Source organism: Dendrobates tinctorius, unplaced genomic scaffold, assembly GCF_039654945.1.
Source record: "Dendrobates tinctorius isolate UK_male_01 unplaced genomic scaffold, ASM3965494v1 ptg000027l, whole genome shotgun sequence".
NCBI lineage: Eukaryota > Metazoa > Chordata > Amphibia > Anura > Dendrobatidae > Dendrobates > Dendrobates tinctorius.
In genome coordinates, this window is record NW_027361695.1 from 6,599,312 (window position 1) to 6,621,582 (window position 22,271).

General features: G+C 42.9%; 1 protein-coding gene across 2 annotated transcripts in view; it reads left to right on the top strand.

Annotated features, from left to right (window-relative positions):
* The window catches only part of FRMD4B (FERM domain containing 4B), a 142,541-nt gene that overhangs the window by 73,102 nt on the left and 47,168 nt on the right, over positions 1-22,271 (top strand). The window lies entirely within an intron of this gene.

Consider the following 22,271-nt stretch of genomic DNA (forward strand, 5'->3'; position numbering starts at 1 on the left):
ACACATTTTTGCAGAAATACCAGGGCGAGTCAAAAGCCAAGAAACACCAGAAATCTAAAAAAAAAACTAATTTGCTCCACTAAAGAAACATTAGAGAAAAGTCAGCTCCAATACAGACTTATGTGTCTCCATGGTTACAGACTACAAACAAACCCAGCTGGTAGTCTGATCTGCCCACAATTGTTTCTTTCTTCCATCTGCAACCTCAATTCTTGAAAGTATTATGTTACAGTTAAATTAACCCGATGATTTCCAGTAGGAATGGTCAACCCTCTGATGTAAATAAAGGATTCCTGACTCTCTCCTCAAACGGGGAGAGGATTGGGCATATTGAATTTTGATGCCCAGTCTTATAGTTTTCAAGGAGATAAGCCACCGCCAGAAGGAAATGTCTGGCTGCGATTTTCTCTTCTTTTCCCATTGAACTCATGAACACTTGGTCAAACTCGGGTTTCATAGACCGTCTTGTCTGCTGGGCTTTGTGGTCAGTTTTGGGTAGAAGGGTCGTTATTGAACACTCCTTGATCAAAGACAGATGAATGCTTAGTTACTGGTAGGTCCATGTCCTCTTGGTGGGGTAGAAGTCTTGGTGGTCTACTTTGAGGTCTGTATTGGGTTTAAGGGTGGTCTACACTATGAGGGTCTACTTTACTCTCTAAGGGTGCCGAATTCCCCAATCTCTGAGTTTTTTTTACCTTCTCAGTGTAGTTCACCTTATATGAATCCAGAAAACATCATTTTAATTTTTTCTTCATAAATCAATAGTAGAGGTGAAAATAAGAAACTTTGTAATATGTCTCCTCGGAGAATTTAGCTTCTTTCTCCTCCTGGTATGATCATTCTCAAATTTCTCAATTCATAAGTAAAATCCGCTTAGGTCAAATCTGTTAATACAGAACTGTAGCTGTCACTTTTACGAAATGCCTGTGACAGTTGGTGCTCATAGAAGTCTATGGAGGAGGGAGGGGCTAGCTAGCTCCTGCCTCCTCCATAGAATTGTATGAGCACAAACTGTCATCTCCTATCTCATTAGTGGGAAAATCTGAATTAACTAAAGATAAATTTTATGCCAGAATTGAGAATAAAAGATCAGTGCATGACGAAAAAGAAGCAGATTTTGCTAATAAGATGTATTACAAAGTTACTTATTTTTATGTGAATTATTGATTTATGGGGGGGAAAAATTAAAACCATGGTTACTCTTTAAGTTTTGCTGAACTGTGCATCATTTTCTACAGAAATTTTTTTTCTTCTTAAGAATGGGAAAGACTTTACAATGGCATACATAGATGTGAACGCTAAGATGGATAGGAACAATACAGACCAAGATCATGTAGATGGTAAGTGAGTGACGCTGGACATGATCAGAATCGTCACTTCCTTTCCACTGTAAAAGTCGATCTTCTAGCATAAGAAGAAGAACATTTTCTTTTTATTTTAGTCTATATATTTCCAAAAATTCCATACTGATTATATTCTTAGTAATAAGTCTATAGCGGTTATTACTTGTGTTCTATCGGACCCAGAGCTACAAATCTTTTACATAAAGAAAAAGATGATAATATTTTCACTACCTTTAGCCACCACCAGAGGGAGCCTACACTCCTCCTGCATACGGCTTATACATTGAACTCAATGACAAAACTGTATACAGTAAGCTTCTCAGCTCCCCCTAGTGGGGACTATTTGAACAGCAATAATCAAAAGTTTAATACTTTTATATATTAATGAAACACTTTAAGTCAAAGGAAACAACACAGTTTAAATGGAAGCGAGTTAGTAAGTGATTGAATGGTTACATGTTGCCTGTACACATCATATAAAGTTGGCCTTTTATTTTTTTTTATTGACTTCCCTATGGTGTCCGCCCTGTCCGCTGCCTTCCTTGCAGAATAATGGCTGGCACGAGGCGCAGGAATTACAGGTTCACACTGCACTTTTCTTTTTTTTAGCTCTGTTTACCCTTTTAATTCACTTTCTACCCTACAAACATAGAAAGAGCGATATATAGCCTTGGAGAAATCTTCTATTCTATAAGTGCATGGAGCAATTAGTAACGAGTCGCTGAGCAAATACGGATCATAAAGGCCACACATGGGCCTGTTAATGATTCACCCGTCTTTCCTTTTCATTGCCAAAGTGCGAGCTGATAAAAGAAAGTAAAGTCCTCCCCATGCAATGTCACAGGCCCGGGTTTAATAGTAACCAGTGACCATTTGAACTTGAGCCTGCCCAACCTAATCCATGGCTTGTGTGCACCCAACCACATTGTGCGCGGCTCTCCCGGTCTGTTTATATGTATTTTCATGCTTTATAACTTTTGCATCCACTTTTATATTGTTTAAAAATGTCTCTGAAATGAAAAACAAATGTAGACTGCAGATCGCCATAATTAAAAAACACACTACCGTTTTATGTATGCAGCTCCAATGCTGATCTATGTTACAGACTGCTGTTCCGTGCAACTCCATTGCCTTTAAATTTTCACCTAAATCAGTGCTTTGAGGCTTTAGATGTCATGATGAAATACTTTAAAAAAAATTTGTCATCCATCATAAATATGTATTTTTTTTTATTTAGTCTAAATGCCACCGTTCTCCTGAATCCGGCGATGTTTTTCTTTTCTTCCTGCGCCTCTCCGTTCCTGAGATATGGCTCCCTTTTCCCCGTATATAAATCTCGCATTTTAGCCAAGCGGGTGTGATTCTCTAGCACACGCCCCTGAAGAAGATTTATTGACCACTCCCACTTAGCTAAAAAAAACACAAGGAAGAGGGGACCATAACTCTGGAACAGAGAGGGGTAGAAATAAAAGAAAAACATCGCCGGATTCAGCAGAACAGCGGCGTTTACACCATGTAAAAATATTATTTATCTATGGCAAGTGACAAATTTTATTTAAACCCACATAACTTGGGGTTTCCATGACTGCATGCTGGTAGTTATAGTTTCCCTTCATGCCCACTGACCCGTAGTATCTCTACTGTCATGACGGTTCTGCTGGTTCCCAGGCACCTCCTAATTACCAGAAATAATTATGATTAGAGTGTGCTCGGATGTGCCAGCCTGATTATATAGGGTTGGGTGACTACTGCAAAATCTAGGCCAGTTATAAAGACAGATTTATGCAGGCGCAGTTGTTCAAGGAAAGGCACAGAATTGTGACATGGCTATGTTCACATCACGTTTTATCCACTCGTCAGTGGCTCCGTCGGCGTTCTTTATTTTACTCATTTATATAGCACCATTAATTCCACAGCGCTTTACAGACATTATCATCGCTGTCCCCGATGGGGCTCACAATCTAAATTCCCTATCTTTAGAATGTGGGAGGAAATCCGAGACCCCGGAGGAAACCCACGCAAACACAGAGAGAACATACAAACTCCTTGCAGATGTTGTCCTTGGTGGGATTTGAACCCAGGACCTCAGCATTGCAAGGCTGCAGTGCTACCACTGAGCCACCGTGCCACCCATTCACAATAGGTGATGTCACAGCTCGCCTTCTCCTGTACAATGACTGATAACACCTCTATATACAGCAGATAACCCAGGATCCACCATTCACAATAGGTGATGTCACAGCTCACCTCCTCCTCCTGTATAATGACTGATAACACCTCTATATACAGCAGATAACCCAAGATCCACCATTCACAATAGGTGATGTAACATCTCACCCCCTCCCCCTCCTGCACAATGACTGATAACACCTCTATATACAGTAGATAACACCGGTGCCATCATTCACAATAGGTGATGTCACAGCTCACCTCCTCCTCCTGTACAATGACTGGTAACACCTCTATAAACACAGGATAACACAGGCTCCACCATTCACAATAGGTCATGATGTCAGAACTCACCTCCTCCTCCCCCTCTCTTCACAATGAGTTTTGCACACGCTCATTAGATGCCTCAGTGCAAAAGATAAGGTCGGAGTCTGACCATTGCAGCTAATGTACATGTAAACAATAGGAAATTACAGTGGACAGTGTGAAAATTTCAAGATTTCTATTTTTTTTACTTTTAATACAAATTGTGATATGAAAAGAAAAAAAGACATTACCAGAAATACTTTAAAAAATACATTGATTTAAACAATAAGTCCTTCTCTGAAGACACGTTTTACATGAACAGAGCGCATGCCTGGACTGTGTGAGCACCAAACACTGCCCCTACAGTCAGGGAAGTGTACTACCTGATGCAGAATTCCCATAGTCGATATTTTGCCGTAAGCAGCTGATGGCTACCACAGCGAGCCCGCAGAGGGGACGGCATAAAGAATGGACACGATGGCTGGATGAGGCCGCAGATTAACAATAGATCCATTCAGAGACTAAGGGAAGCTGGAAGTGAACATCAAAACCTCCCCAAGGTGTGGGCTGTGCGCTTTGTACATGTAGTAACCTGGCGGACCAAAGCACATCTAAGACCTGAGTGACAGTCGAGGTCAGCAGTGGTGGAGAGAGGTGTGAGAATGTGCAGGTTATTCCTTCCCGGGGATATAGTAGTACCGTCTAACCACACAAGTGGCGGATACTGCAGATTCTGCACATGACCTGGGGGCTGGATTCACAGGTCAGACATCAGTGGTGTCGCCCCTTTTAATAAACTTTCAAAGTTTTGATAAGTTCAACTTCTTTTTTGAAAGCCCGATTTGTCATTTACCTGTTGATTGCGCGTAACTCCTCAACCCAACTCATTAGCAGTGACCAAAAGCCGTCCCCCTGCCGGACCCCAGCGATCAGCTGGAATCTGTTTGGAATTGAGGCGGTACAAGATCAGTTTCCCTACAGCACCTCCAGTGGGGATTTGAAGTATTACACTGCGCCCATTCCAATCAATGATGCAGGACAGGACCGAACGAGAGACGCTCTTTACATCCACTCTTTACTTTGGCTGAAGGAGAGGATCCCGAATATAGGACCCCACTCATAGTTTTTCTGAATATGACATCTTCACTTTTTTTTCCTTCGGGGCAGATTGCGCGCCGTATACAAGAGTTCTCTTAAATGCTCCGACGCGCGCTCTATGAAGATGAAGGATCATTAATAAGATCACTCTGTCCCCTTGGAGAGACCTCCAAAAATAATAACGCGATTGGGTCACTTGCATCTCGTCCGGACGTATAGAAAAAAAAAGGTGACATCGTATAGATACAGAAACCTAAACACATGACGTAAGCTCACCATTGTTTTCCTTGTTTTGATTCCAGACGCGTTTTGGGTGCTCCGTCTCATACACAGATACGTGGCTTTGGTATCACCTGGACCACTGCCAAGTCTTGTAGATAGCACAACTATTTATACCGGGGTCCACATCCAAGACATTTACACCAACAAAACGTTGGCACTGACTCAGCCCACAACTCGACATTAGTAAACCACATGAAGGCCCTAATGGGAGGCGTAGAGCTCATAAACTGTAATGTCAGCAGCGGAGGTAATCGCCATGACACTTGGCACTCGGTTACATCTGCACTTATCCTGTAATAGACAATTTCTCATATGGGAGTTCTGCTTTCAAAGTCAAAAGTGAACAAATTTATACTTGTTATAAATCCCTATAAATGCCAAGTCAGCATCACACCTAGATTATAGATATTATTACATAGAAGGTGATGAAGAACTCCAAAACCTTTCCCTATGGCATCAAAATCATACCTTCCCTTATGGCATCAGAATCATACCTTTCCTTATGGCATCAGAGTCATACCTTTCATTGTGGCATCAGAATCATACCTTTCATTGTGGCATCAGAATCATACCTTTCATTGTGGCATCAGAATCGTACCTTTCCTTATGGCATCAGAATCGTACCTTTCCTTATGGCATCAGAATCGTACCTTTCCTTATGGCATCAGAATCGTACCTTTCATTATGGCATCAGAATCGTACCTTTCCTCATGGCATCAGAATCGTACCTTTCCTTATGGCATCAGAATCGTACCTTTCCTTATGGCATCAGAATCGTACCTTCCCTTATGGCATCAGAATCGTACTTTTCCTTATGGCATCAGAATCGTACCTTTCCTTATGGCATCAGAATCGTACCTTTCCTTATGGCATCAGAACCATACCTTTCCTTATGGCATCAGAATCGTACCTTTCATTATGGCATCAGAATCGTACCTTCCCTTATGGCATTAGAATCATACCTTTCCTTATGGCATCAGAATCGTACCTTTCCTTATGGCATCAGAATCGTACCTTTCATTATGGCATCAGAATCGTACCTTTCCTCATGGCATCAGAATCGTACCTTTCCTTATGGCATCAGAATCGTACCTTTCCTTATGGCATCAGAATCGTACCTTCCCTTATGGCATCAGAATCGTACTTTTCCTTATGGCATCAGAATCGTACCTTTCCTTATGGCATCAGAATCGTACCTTTCCTTATGGCATCAGAATCATACCTTTCCTTATGGCATCAGAACCATACCTTTCCTTATGGCATCAGAATCGTACCTTTCATTATGGCATCAGAATCGTACCTTTCCTTATGGCATCAGAATCGTACCTTTCCTTATGGCATCAGAATCGTACCTTTCCTTATGGCCTCAGAATCGTACCTTCCCTTATGGCATCAGAATTATACCTTTCCTTATGGCATCAGAATAGTACCTTTCATTATGGCATCAGAATCATACCTTTCCTTATGGCATCAGAATCATAGCTTTCCTTATGGCATCAGAATCGTACCTTCCCTTATGGCATCAGAATCGTAACTTTCCTTATGTCATCAGAATCATACCTTTCCTCATGGCATCAGAATCGTACCTTTCCTTATGGCATCAGAATCGTACCTTTCCTCATGGCATCAGAATCATACCTTTCCTTATGGCATCAGAATCGTACCTTTCCTTATGGCATCAGAATCATACCTTTCCTTATGGCATCAGAATAGTACCTTTCCTTATGGCATCAGAATCGTACCTTTCCTTATGGCATCAGAATCGTTCCTTTCCTTATGGCATCAGAATCGTAACTTTCCTTATGTCATCAGAATCATATCTTTCCTTATGGCATCAGAATCATACCTTCCCATATGGCATCAGAATCATACCTTTTCTTATGGCATCAGAATCATACCTTTCCTTATGGCATCAGAATCATACCTTTCCTTATGGCATCAGAATAGTACCTTTCCTTATGGCATCAGAATCATACCTTCCCATATGGCATCAGAATCGTACCTTTCCTTATGGCATCAGAATCGTACCTTCCCTTATGGCATTAGAATCATACCTTTCCTTTTGGCATCAAAATCATACCTTTCCTCATGGCATCAGAATCGTACCTTTCCTTATGGCATCAGAATCGTACCTTTCCTCATGGCATCAGAATCGTACCTTTCCTTATGGCTTCAGAATCGTACCTTTCCTTATGGCATCAGAATTGTACCTTTCCTGATGGAATCAGAAATGTACCTTGCTACATAAGTTGAAAAAACCTAGGTCCATCAAGTTCATCCTTTCTTACCAATTATGAAATCCTTAGAGCCATTGTTTGACCATACACCGGCGCCATGGGCCCTGAGTTCCTGCCGGCCCAAAACAATGCCCGACTTCATATGTGTAGGCAGTTCCTGGATGACAAAGGCATTGATGCCATTGACTGGCCCTCATGTCACCCAGACCTGGATCCAATTTAGAACCCTTGGGACATTCTATATCAGTGAATCCAACTCCACCAAGTAGTGCCACAGACTGTCCCGGAGCCATTTATGCCCTAGTTTGGAGGAGATCCTCCCAGGACACCATCTACCCTCTCATCAGGAACATGCCCAGATATTGTCAGGGGGGCTGTACACCCAACTATTATGAGTTGCTCTGATGAGATTCTCGTCAATTGGATCCACCTGTGACTTCAATTGTTTGTAAGACTTTCAACTTGAAACTTTCGTTCATCGCGATCCGATCTGTGATTTCAGTGTTTTTAGTTCTTAATTTTCTTGGGCATGGTAGATAATGTCTTTGCTTAGTGCTAAATCCTTGTAGATAATGGGAACAATTCGTTTGGAATGTAACGTTTGCTCTGAGCTTCGGACTATTACTGGAATGAATTGGTGGCAGTGCAGATATCTCATGACCTTGGAGCTTGATATAAGCCATTCTCATAATGAAAAAAACCCATATGTAGTCATTAATTACATCATTATCTAGTCATTAATTACCTGAGTTTCACAGTTCCATGATTTACACAAGTCCTATTCTAATATACTAATCCCTCTACACATTACCCCCACAACTTTGCTCTATTCCAACCCATGACTCATTGCCTCGGAGTGATGCATTACCCCGAACTAGATACTAAAGGGTAAAAGGAGATTAACCTCATGACCCAAACACAGGAAAACTAACAACATCAATTGTTCTCACCCAGACAGAAAAAAATTCCATTTTCATTAATTCATTATCTCCACAAAATGTAGACTATATGACTAAAGACGTTAGTGGTGTGTGAGTATCGTTAGTGGCGTGTCAGTATCGGTCAGCTGCACACAGTGGGACCTAGAGCCGGTTGGCTTCTGTGATATGGTAGCATTTTAATAGCGGTGGCCCCCATACTGGACACATTAGTCTAATGTTATTAGGACCACTATGTCTGTGGCATTGGCCAGCAGTCTAAAGTGTATGGGGACCTTTACACTCGGCAGCAGTCTATCTATAGGGCTAAGCAACAGCATATGTGAAAAAGACTTGGGTATACTAATAGATCACAGACTGAATATGAGTCAACAGTGTGATGCAGCAGCAAAAAAGGCAAATGCAATTCTAGGATGTATTAACAGAAGCATTCAGTCTAGATCACGTGAAGTCATTATTTCCCTCTACTCCTCTTTGGTCAGACCTCATCTGGAATATTGTGTCCAGTTTTGGGCACCACATTTTAAAAAAGACATCAACAAACTGGAGCAAGTTCAGAAAAGAGCGACCAGAATGGTGACCGGTCTGCAAACCCTGTCTTATGAGGAAAGGTTGCAGGATTTGGGAATGTTTAGTTTGCAAAAGAGAAGACTGAGAGGAGACTTAATAGCTGTCTACAAATATCTAAAGGGCTGTCACATTGTAGAAGGATCAACTTTATTCTCATTTGCACAAGGAAAGACTAGAAGCAATGGGATGAAACTGAATGGGAGGAGACACAGATTAGATATTAGAAAAAACTTTTTGACAGAGTGATCAATGAGTGGAACAGGCTGCCACGAGAAGTGGTGAGTTCTCCTTCAATGGAAGTCTTCAAACAGAGGCTGGACAGACATCTGACTGGGATGATTTAGCGAATCCTGCTTTGAGCAGGGGGTTGGACCAGATGGCCCAGGAGGTCCCTTCCAACTCTACGATTCTATGATTCTATGATTCTATCGGAGGACAAAATTATGAATCGTTGGAAATCCAATGTGTTGGATTCTCCTCTTCCCTAACATCATCCGTTGAGGAAGAGAAGAACCCGACTCACTGGATTTCTAACCATTCATCCTTTTGTCTTCCGTAAGAAGGGCCGTTGCCGAGTGTTAAGGCCCCCATACACATTAGACTAATATTAATCGAACCTGCCGATATCGACGGGTTCAGACGACGGTGTAATGTGTAGGGGGGCACCGGCCAACTGATGGTCGGGAAAGATGTTGATCTCGCACACCCAACTTCAGACTACTGACTGCGTTGTTCTCCCAAGGATAAGCCACCGATCGACATGGAGAACAGAGGAGGGCTCTATAGGAGAGTGGGCTATGTCTGACAGTCCATAGTCATATCTTGTGTATGACCGGCCTTACTACGTATGGAGCAGCCTGTGGAGATACATGGCCGTAAGACTGGCTTTACCGAATTTAGATCACTATAGGGTCCAATGCTTAGTTCACTAGATGGGGTATCCAGAAGGGACAGGACTGTAGGGGGTGTGAAGGGTTTCTGTTACACCTCCTTGCACCATATGAAACCAGTGCTATAATGATGTATGATAATTGAGGGTCTTGTTACAGATTTTCCAGCAGGGTCCGGAGCAATTTATGCTTCTGCGTAAGCTCATAGAATCGTAGAATGGTAGAGTTGGAAGGGACCTCCAGGGTCGTTGTGTCCAGCCACCTGCTCGATTCACTAAACCATCTCAGTCAGATGTCTGTCCAGCCTCTGTTTGAAGACTTCCATTGAAGGAGAACTCACCATCTCTCGTGGCAGCCTGTTCCACTCATTGATCACCCTAACTCATGCACTACTAAAGTCAACCTAATATTGTTTCTAGGTACTTCTAACTTTTGGGTGGATCCACATTGGCACTCTTTCAGGTCATGTTTTCGGCAGCACATTGTTTACAAGGTAGGGTAATGTGCTGCCGATAGCGATGATTTTTTTATGCCGGCGTTGACGATCCAATCACCTCAATGATGGAGCATTTTGTTCCTTTGTTGGGTGATCGCCGGCACGTTAACACCGGCCAACAATTATTGATCAATCACCAAAAAGTTGATAACGGATCAACTCGCTATATGTACAGTTGTCATCTGGGTGGGCAGAAATAGAAGCCGAGGACCATCATTCCGCTATGAGGTGTTCACCTCTTTGACGTTGCGTATCGGCTTTTTGCAGCTAATTTTCCATTGTTCACAACTTTTAGGGGGGAAATAAAAAATATAAAAATCACCGTCGGTCGGCAGGAAACATGGGAAGTTGATCCTACAAATGATCCTACAGATGATCGTTCATTCAATACCCCCGAATAATTGCAGGGTGTGAATTCTTAGCAAATTATGAATAAAAGAAATAATACTTCTCTGGACTTTGTAGACCCTAGAAAGTCCATAGAAATGTTGAGAGAGCGCTGCCGTTGATCAGTTTCCGTCTTGCAGAGCGCAGCTACTTTGAAGGAGGATTAGACAGAGATAGCGGCAAGGCGAGAGCGTAAGAGACGAGATAGGTTTCCATTAGGCTATTTCTGATTGTGCGGGAAGTCTGTTATCAAGACAGAAATAACTCGCTTTAAATTTAGGGAACATGAAAAAGAAAACATTGTACAAAGAAGGGAATATTCTGTGCGGGAACTGAACCGGCGTCCCAGATGGGCTCACGGCGCGGATTGTTTTCTTTAAAGAGCAGACACGTCAGATTTCCAATGCAGGCTTAATACAACATAACACTTATGTGCCGTTTATTGTCTGCAACCGCCGGGGACCGGGGACTACGGCTGCGACGAGTCATCTAGAAACCCGCTCTTTTATAGGGTGCACATATTTTTGCAGCAATTTATTTCTCTTTTGTACATCTAAAACTAAAAAAAAAGAACAATTTTTTTAAAACGGTATTGATTAAAAATAAAAAAAATAAAAATAAAAATTCTACCGATTTGTGTATGCAGTTCCCATGCAGAGCTATGCGTTTCCCTGGTTACAGACTACAGACCTTGTGTAGTCTGACACTGGAATCCTATTACCTTTCATCTGTTCTCTACTTCTTTCTAATCTACTAAATGCCATGCTATTATTCATGTAGTATTACTCATTTCACAAGGGATTTTGCGTCTGTTTACGGTCGGGGTGCCATACTCCTGAACTTCAGAACGTAGATCCCTGTTGTCATTCAGGGCGGATGAGGTCCTTGAATCCTGTGTAATCTACAGGGCAGTAGTCACCGTGTCACGATGTCCGGCCCGTCCGGGTCACAGCTGTAGGTGCTGTTCCTCTCCCTCCATGTCTATCAGCGATGTGTTTGCCTTGTGAGTCACTGTGTATTCTGGGTTCAGGCTGTAACTCTTTAAATATATTGTTTACTATGTCATCGCCAGCAGGAACTGCCTAAATTGATTACTTGAATCCGATCCAATAGGTTTCAGCGTGATCCAATGATAAAAACTGGGAGGAAGCAAAAATACATTTCTGAAAGGGAGTGAAATAAAGCCAACCTGTACGATCCCACCTCCAAAAAAAGCAACCTCAGACCCATCTCAGTCACGTCTCCATATACACTCCCCTTAAACCCTAATTTCCCCATTTTAGTTACCATTTTAGTTACCAGCAGTGGTGATGCCGTACGATCAATCATTAGGGGACTCTAACCGTCAGTCTATTTTCGGTTCTCATCCAACCCCCTTTAAATGGGTTATCTTACAAATCATTTAATAGCAAAAGTTAATAAAAAAAGTTGTGTCAAAGTCATTTGCAATGTTTTGGAAAAAAAATATTCTTTTCATCATTTTTTTAACAAAATCAGTCTCCTTCCCCTCCTGGCAACTGACAATGTAGTCCATTCTTAGTTCAGAGTTCTTTCAACTCTATGACTTTAGGATGCAGTTAAACATAATGGTGGAGCAGGGAACTTTAGCACTCTGCTCCATCCTTTACCTGAGACATCTCAGGCTTGGCACACAATAATGTTGCATCGTCACGGCTGCTGCGCCAGCACATGCACAGTACAGAGGGCATTGTTCATCATGGGGCTTGGTGACTGTTTTTTTGCCTCTGGGTTGGATTGTGGGGACATACTTGTGCTTTGTACTGTGCGGAGGGACATTGTCATGATCCACACCGGGTTTTGAGTCCTGTCTTTCCATGTTCCCGGTCTGGTCATTTCAGGGATTAACGTTTCTCAGCCTCAGTCTGGTTTCAGGTTTGCTATTTAGCTACACTGCATCCTGCAGGCGGTGTCAGCTATAGTTCTGCCTTCAGCGTGTGTATCAGACTCTGGTGTATCCTGATTTGTCCTGCTGTGATCCCCGACTTGCCCTGTGTCTGTTTATTCCCTCTGTCTTTCCTTACTCAGTGTTTCCCTGTAAGTTTGTTGACTCCCTGGTTTTGACTTGGCTTTCATTCAGACCTGCTTTTGTCTTTTGTCTTTGTCTTATCCTCTTCCAACCGTTGCTGATCCCCTGGCTTATTTCTGACCACGTGTACTGTTGTGACCTCTGATACTTCTGCTCTTGACTGTTTCTGACTCGGCTCGTCTGACCACTCTTTCGCCACCTGCTGGCATTTGTGCTGCTGCTCAGTGTTGCTACACTGTGTGTGCAACCTCTCTTCCCTCACCAGCACCCCCTGGTCGAGGTTGTGCTATACTGCACTGCAGTAGCTTGACAGACATTGTGGGGACATCTTACTGCAAGGGGGGCCATAGAATGTGCATTAAATTGAGTGGAAACACAAAGAGGCTTTACTATGGGCATTATTACTATGGGGCAGGTTAGGCTGCAGTGTGTGTCCCTCTTTTCTGACTTTTATAGTTGGAACGTATGGGATCGTCCAACTAAACTGTTAGGCCAGGGGAGGTGGATCCTTTAAGTCTTAGGTTTGGGAGGGCACTCAGGCCCCAGGTGTTGATGCCACATGGGAAGCGAGGACTTGACACACTCAGGAATCTCAGGAGCAGTAGGATGAATGAAGTGGATCCCAGCAAGGTTGGAAGCAAGTAAAGTACAGTATAAACAGAAGGTGGAGCACACAAAGGTCTAGAGACTCAATCCCAAGACACAGGTGCATGTCAATGGGCCTTAAATAGAGCTAGAGAGATGATGTATTTGATCCATGCCGGGCAACTTGAAAAACTCAATGTGGAGCACAACAGAGGGCAGCAGACCTAAGGGAAGGAAGCTGAGCCTGGAATATCCAGGACGGGTGTACCAGAAACAGATCACAAAGTGGGCAGTTATCATACTAATTGACTAATTGCATTAAGTTTTCATTCTTATGGTGTTTTTTGTGGGAGTTTCCAGGCAGATCTGGGATGGGGGTTAAGTGTAGCGCCACGATTTTGGATGCAAGTATTGGCATACGGTTCCTTTCCTGACAAGCGTGTTGAACAGAGGATTACTATGCAGGGAGCTAGTTGTAAGGCGAGAGGAAAGTGACTGAGCATATGCATCCACTCAGCTCATCAGGTGGACGTGCACATTATTATACATTATAAACACAAGGTGGCGCCATACTAAGTAAGTAAAAGTCATTACTCTTCACTGGATCATTTTTTTGACGCCGTGTAAAAGGCGAATAGCGTTCATTTTTTATTATCTACATAATGACTACGATATGTAACCATGATGAGACAATGAGTAATAAAATTCAGGCTGCCTGCATCCACCAGGATAAGGATTACATTTCAGACGTTGCAGCTCTTGTTGGTTTAGCTAATAGCACGGGAGTCTCCTTCATCCCGGCTGCCAAAAGAAGAAGCTTTTAATATCTCCGGAGCAGTACGACCTGTTAGGACAGATGCGGGCCCGGCGTTGCACAAACAGACGTGCACTTAAAAAACAAAATAAACACCATCCGTCTCCAAACGCTTATTTTTGGTGACCGAACACGACCCATACGCAGACACAAAGGCAGGCCTAACACCTCCTTATATGTGTTCGGTTCCATGTTTCAAGAATTACGTAGGAAAATAAGGTCGGATCACGCTGAATTGGAAACTTGTTTTTAAAGTTTGTCCCGCCCGGAGCTATTGTGACCTAAATTAGTAATTGTGCGTCTCCACTTTAATCTACACACCTTACTCCTCCGCTACTAAGTGTCTGTGCTGGGGGAATGGCACCGTCGCACACCGCTATAGATCCAAGTGTTGGGGCGAAGTGCCAAGAAGCAAATCTCAGTGCCGAGTATAGGAGTTGTAAAGTTTCGAGTATCCTTAAGGAAGTTTATGTAAAGAAACATTGTGCAACTTTCTACTAAAGTTTGTGTTTTATCATTGGCTCATCCATGCCGATCAAAGGCCCCTCCTAACACAGTGGAATAAATGGAGGTGGGCGCAAAACTACAGCAGCAACCTGGATAAAATACACAGGTACGGAACCCTGCAGTTTATTGTGATCGTGCTTTATTCGTCAGGGTTCAACGGGTTTGACCCGTAGAAGCGCCACAGCGCGAAACGGCCGTCGTCAGCACCTGCACACTCCTTTCCTCACTTTCCCAGTGAAGATGTTTAAAATATTTCCAATAGAGAGTGGAACTTTTAAAGATTGGTGAGTGCTACCCGTTCTTTCTCCTTAAAGCTGGATCAACAATGATAAAGCTTCCTCCTTTTTCCTGATTCTTTGATCGATAGTGGAGAAATGTTACCATTTTGGAATATTGCATTTTTGTATAATTTTTGCAACTAGAACTGCAAGTGCATCAGGGGCGTATTGACGCACTTGCAGTTCATCGCTTCTCTTCAGGTCTCCCCATCTTGCACCGCCCATATGTGCTTGATTGACAGTGGAATCAGATGCAGTAGTCATTATTTTTGCTTTTTTACTGCCTGCCAAAATGTTGCGCATGCGAGTGATGAGCGAGCATGCTCATGTCCTAATTGAGTTTTTTCGGCATGCTCGAAAAAAAATGCTTGATTGCCGCGGCTGCATGTCTCGCGGCTATTCGACAGCATGCAGGGATTGCCTGCTTGTTAGGCAACTCCTGCATGTGTTGCGGCTGTCGAACAGCCCCGGGACATGCAACCGCGGTTCTCGAGCATTTTTTTTCGAACACGTCGAAGACTCTTGATTAGGACACGAGCTTGCTCTGATAATACCTTATCTGAGCATACTCGCTCATCTCTAGCTATGCTGTCCGCATAGATGATGTCATGGCATTAGACAAATCCGTCATGGAAATGTATGAAGGGGTCATACACGCAAGATTAATGTTGGCCAACCCCACTGAGTTGGAAGGGAAAGACCACCTATTTAATGGGAGGGGGTGACTTGACTTTGCAGATGTTGGGGTAAAAAACTTTTGGACTGTTGGATTTTAAGGACTTGATTGTTTTGTGCTTTCCCGCGATCAACAACTATATTGATATCTGACAGCAGCTCACAACTCATGCATGCTCGGCTGAGAAGAGCGTGCATGTGCATGGTGGTAGGGGCAGGAGGAATAACTGTCGGCCGACACCTATCTGTAACTTAGGAAAGCCTCATGGTGGCAACATTCAACAGCACAGGAGAGAGATTTGTATGCACTGTGTGTAAAAAAAAAAATAAAAAGTCACATTCCGATCAGAGAACTTAAAATACTGAAAAAATATTAATTCTTTGCATAAATTCTCATTTTATTTGACAAAAAAATCTGGAGAAAAACTAATATTAAAGAAAACCATCCACTGGTAAATGTAACTCCCTGAGGAATTTTAGGCATTTCATTTGTTTTGGAGTTATTTTGTGAGTCAGCTAATTGCCGGGATAGCTCGCTGTGAAAAGCTGCCATTCTTCAAGTCTTTGATGTAGGGATAATACCAAATTAAAAGAAATCGAAAATATTGGAACATTTGGTCCCTTGCGGTAGGTAATCCTCTCCGAACGACCCTCTGAAGGGTTATGTCTATTAGCGACTCACAGTCTGACCAGGAAACAGTAAATCGGGTCACTCTCGACTGTAATAATAGCAGATTTGTCTTCATTTTTATATTATTAGATTGCATAAATTAGAATATATTTTTTAAATTAAAATATTAAACAATATTGAATGTTGTAATGTCCTAAGGGGTCATGCACATGTCCCTGTAAATCGGTCTGACGATGGACCGCGGTGCACAAAATGGCTCTGGGACTCCGGATCTGAGCAGGACGGCCTCATATAATTCTAGGCCAGTCTGTGCATGGCAGTCCATGTTTGGACTGTGTTGCACGGACATTTTCATAAGCCCTGAGAAATGTCTTGTTCCGTATCCAGATAGTGCCCCCCCCTCCGTATACATTAGATAAAAGTCTGTCAAACCCGCCAATCTCATCCGGGTCGGATGACAATATGTGTGGTGGCTTCCTGACTCTCCCTAAGACAGATGATGTTGGAAGAGAGAATGATCCGGTCTGTTGGATTTCCAATGGCCGGTCCTTTACTTCTGCTCTCGTAGAGGTCACAGGAACGTTTGGTCAAGAGAAGTTTTCCTGTGCATGGGGAAATTGGAAGGGATAGCCATCAGCCGAATGATTGTTTGGATGAAAGTTATCTAATCGATATGGGGGGGATTTACGATCAGTGGATGGCTAGTGTTCGGTTCAGCTAAAAGTTTTGGGTTTGGTCATCAGCCCTATGATGATCAAGTACTCGGTATGGTGGCGTAGATATCCTCTACAGGTCCATATTATGAAACTCATATACTAAACAATGCCTCCATAATGGAGCATCACATTTTTCACCTTTACTGATTCATAAGGAACCTCCATGGGCACCCAGGTAAAACTCGCCCTCCTCGGTGGTATACAAGTCTTTGGTAAAACATAGGAAAGGAATGTACACTCCATTTGATTAAATTTGTGAGATCAGAAACCCCCGACTCTATCAAATATGAAAAGCTCCATGGTTTCTTTAGGAAAAGAGCCACTGTAATAACCTGCCAAGGCATGCACACAATGCCAGGGTCAACATAAAGGACTCGGTCTAATGTAACTAAGCCACCTATTGTGAGGAGAGGAAGAAGCTGGGAGTGAAGCAATAACAGTCTGTTTTGATGCTTTCCATCAGATTTCAAGTTGACCGTGAAAAACGTCGGCTTGACTGGTGGTAAATCCCAGGACAAAAAAAAAGACCAGACATGACTTCGGATTGGTTATCAAACACAGAGAAGGTGCAGTCAACCACAAATGATTGGTATCAGTAACGTAGATGATGCCATAGAGTGTAGGACTCACAGATGAGAACCTTTTGCCAGACTTTCAATTCAAGATCATTGTTAAAATTGGTACCATCTATATATCATTAAAAGTGATAATGGGGAACAAGTGCCTTCTACTGAATATAGAGTTTGGCCTAAGTAGTATGATTTCTTTTTCGGTAAAGCTTCCAAAACCTCCCATAATTGATCACCTTCATGACCACTTATGCTCCAGTTTGAAATTTTTCAATGTGCCATCATCACAAGAGCTGGACATTGGCATTACATAGCTGATGATATTTATTGATGTAGCTCCGTATCTCTAAGGTCTGGTAATGTTTTTTTTATTTGGAGTCTTGTTTACCCCATGGCGGTCACTAGGGCACTTCGTATCCGAACGTAAGTGCTGGACAATCGCCAGATCCTAATTAGCTCATTAAGATCCATCAATAAAAAGAAGGCAGTATAGGGGCATTATAGGCTAGGCTTCATTCACATTGCATATTCTGAGTCCATTTGGTTCATGTTGCCTGTTGAAGCTCCCAGCGCAAATGGTAAGTCTGTCCATAGGACCCTATCAATTCTATGAAGTCCAAGGTTAAAAAGGTTGTCCACTACATTAGCATTGATCACCTATCCTTAGGATAAGGGCCCCGTTACACGCTTCAATGTCCCAGCGATCCCACCAACGATCCGACGTGGATGGGATCACTTGGACATAGTTAGCTGATCGCTGATGAGCTGTCACATAGACAGACTCACCAGCGATCAGGACCAGCGAACAAGCGGGTATCCAGGGTAAACAGCGGGTATCTAAGAGCCGTGCGACTCTTAGTTACCCGCTGCACACTGGTATCCAGGGTAAACAGCGGGTATCTAAGAGCTGCGTGGCTCTTAGATACCTGCTGTTAACCCTGGATACCAGCTCCCAGCGTCGCTGATCGTTGGTCTCTCGCTGTCACACGCAGCGATGTGTGCTGACCAGTGGGAGACCAACGATAGAATTATGGTCTAGACCATTAGGCAACGATTAACGATCAGTCAACTGATCGTTGATCGTTGCTACATGTCACACGCAACAATGTCGTTTCGACAATGCTGCAACGTCACCAAACTGGTGACGTTGCAATGATATCGTTCACAATATCGTTGTGTGTAACGGGGCCTTTAGTCATGAATGTCTGGTCGGAGTCCGACACCCGGCACCCCCACCAACCAGCTGTTATCGTGGCAGTAGCCGCCGGTTGGAAATACTCACTTGCGGTTCTGCTCCATCTTCTGATAGTGGCCGCCACAGGGTATTGCACATCTGCCTCATCGATTTGAAGAGGAGGCGGATGTGTAGTACCAAACCTCGGCCACTATCAGAAGGTGGCCAGCTTCGAAAGTGACTATTTTCAGCCAGTGTCCACCAACACTGATAACAGCTGATCGGAGGAGGTGCCAGGTGTCAGACCAATCAGACATTGATGACCTATCCTAAGGATTAGTCATCAATGCTAAAGTAGTGGACAACCTCTTTAAGTTTGCACGATAAGTCTCTAGTGAGATTTTGTTGCTGCGTAAAAAATGCAGCGTTTTACAGTTTCAGCACAATGGATAGGATTTATAGAAATCTCATGTCCAGTGAGCTTTTTTTCACACTGCTTAAACTCGCCTGTGATGCGTTTTTTAAATCCTCACCATGTCACTTTTTCTTGGGGGTACGCTGATTTTTCTGTGTGGATTTTTCCCCATAGACTTGCATTAGATGCAGAAAATCTGCAGGTAAAAAAAGCATGTTTTTGGATTTTGTGCTTTTCCACTGCGGAAATGCACTAAAAACGCAAGTAATCCGCACATGACTGTATCATTAAGGCTTTGTCAAAGCCAAATACCAGGAAGAATCATAAGATACCCATCATGGGAATGTAGCTTAAGGATATTGCAAGCTTTCAGTATTTATAGCAAATTTTTCTGAGTTTTGGCAGGAAAAACACTGCATAAACTATATATGTTTGTGCCGCATTTCTGCGTGCGTTTCTGATGCGTTTTTTTTTTTCTACATTCATTTGAATGGGTGAATAACGCTGCAAAAACACTAATGAATTTGACATGCTGCAGATTTGTACCTGCTTCAAATTTGCGAGGAAAAAATAAGCATCGTGTGCATTAGATTTCAGAATTCTCATTGCTGGCACTGTAAAACACTGTATTTTTAGCAGCAAAACACTCATCAAAAAACGCAGTTCACCCTCCCAAGTCATTTAGTCTGAGTCCATCTTTCCCTGTAGCTTCACAGGCTTAGTGCACCCAAGGCCCCCGACGTCCGTCTTGAGGATTCCCCTGGCCGATAGATGGAATCACATTGAAGGGTATTTTTGGCAATTCACTGCACCAAGTATTAGGCCCACATTGTCCCTAGCAGCCCAATGCATGAGACTGCTGCTGTCACTTCACACTACTGTCCTGCACTGAACTGTCACTTCCTGAACTTGGCACTACCTCTAGGTTCCCCCTCCCCAAACAGGGCCGGCCATTCCAGTTAACCCTGCCTAGACTAGACTGCAGCCCCAGTGGTTGTTACCCTTGACAACATGCATAAATCTGAAATACATTTAACCCCTTAGAGGGTTAGGGAGCAGACCATCAGCATCACTACTCCCACAGCTGTCAACCAACATAACCCTATCAACATGCACAGCCAAGTCAGTGCGGAGAGGGAATAAGCTAATTTCGAGAAATCTCTCTATAAGAACAAATGGTTGGGCATGTTGAAAAAAAAAAAAGAGTCCAATGGTGGTGTTCTTTACACCCCTCCTTCATATCTGTGCATGAAGACATTTTAGTATGAGGTCTGGGTCTCAGAACCATAAAAATCTTGGGTGGAAGTGCTCGTCAACATTGGTGAAACACCCTGTAAGCTGCGATTCCTTTGTGTCCTTTTATACATCAATTTTCAAGAAGGTTGAAAATTTTGCAGTCATCTGTAAGGGGATGTCACATATCTGACATAAGCATTTAGTTTATTGATCGCCTTCTATTACGAGATCGTAAGCAAGTGTTTCCACTCTCCGACAACCTAAACATTGTGCATTGTGTTCTTTAGTGTTAGAAGACCTTCCGATTTCTGTACCGCCTTGGATTTGTTTGAGAGGTGTAACCTCTGTGTACTCTACTAATATTTATATATCCTCAGGTTTCAGCATGTCCCATTTTTGCCACATGGCCTCAGTGTACAGAGTACAGAGTAGTAGCGGAGTGGAGAACACATCTCGTTACTAAGACAGGTCTTTATATGTTTGTACCTTTGCGTGAAGCCTGTAATGATGACCATATACCATGGCAATATCAACATTTATGCATCATAGTATTGGTCTCCAACTTGAGGTTCTTCGGCTGTTGAAAAACTACAACCCCGAGCTTATTCCGACTCCCTAGCTCACCTGGGGTTTGATTTGTCCCCTGGTTCCTTGTCTACTTTTCAAAACTTTTATCTTGAGTCTTCGGTAATCATATTTGCTGAAACAGGAGGAGACCTTCTGGGAAGCAAACATCTCAAGATAAGGAGAGTATAAAAGTGTTTTGATGAGAGTCTTGGAGATGCAATATCTTCTTTGTCATCAGACTCCAGTTTATCCGCCTCAGTGTAATCCATCTTGGTCAACATATGCTTGGGGCAAGAAGTCCGATTGACCGTGTGCCGTAAATAATGACCAAGAATGAATTCAGATCTAAATGCCTCTATACACATTAGACTAAAGTCATATGAACCTTCCGATATCGGCTTTATGTTTGACAATATAATGATTATTGAGCTTTTTGACTTCTCATCAATGTTGGAGGAAAGAGGACAGTTGGAATTTCAAAGAACAATCCTTTTTTTGGCAGCAAAATTAGATTTTACCAATGGAGTCTAGCAGCTACTCTTTAATAGGGAACAGAGGGGTGATTGGCAGAGTGTTCTTGTTGAGGGGAGTGTTGGGTTAGGTATCCGTCAGCCAATCATTCGGTCAGCAGATCTTCTTCCAGCTTATTCATATGCATTTTTGTCATGGCAGAGCATCCAAATGGGCTTCTACCATACATCTCTTTGCTCGTTAACAAATCCAATATCCCCAGGTCTTCTATTTCCCAACATTTCCCGTCGTTATGATAAACATCAGTTGGTCAGGTGGTGAAATCGTCAGGTTCAGTCACCATTCATCTACTGAGCACAGTCTTCCTAAGACCAGAACACTCTTACGGAAAGGGCAAAATTTACCAACAGCCTAACGGTCACGCCAGGAGGGGCCTCCCTTTCACATCTACTGTTGAGCAAAGTTATGACCTGTGAGTTCCAACGCACGTTACAAAAATGATCAGCCAGTGCTACTCATAGAATTGCACAAAAAGTTCCTGATACCGATCATGTAACATGAAAAGCTATAGATCTTTCGTGAGCAATAAAATCTGAAAGAGAAAATTGGCTGAGATAACGATCATTCAGGGTCAGACTGGACTACCTTGACCTTAGCAGAGACGCTAAGACTGGGGATAATCGACTAGTTGTATAAAATGGTTTAATTCCCCCCCCCATACTTGTACTGTTAACTCTGCTGGACTTCAAGGGATCTGTTGGGTCAACCAGAGGATTCTCCAGTTTCTGGTAGGCCAATATCCCCCTTTCTTTTATCAATTTTGCATTTTGTGCAACTCTCTTCCATAGAAGATTGCTTGTGAAACTTTTT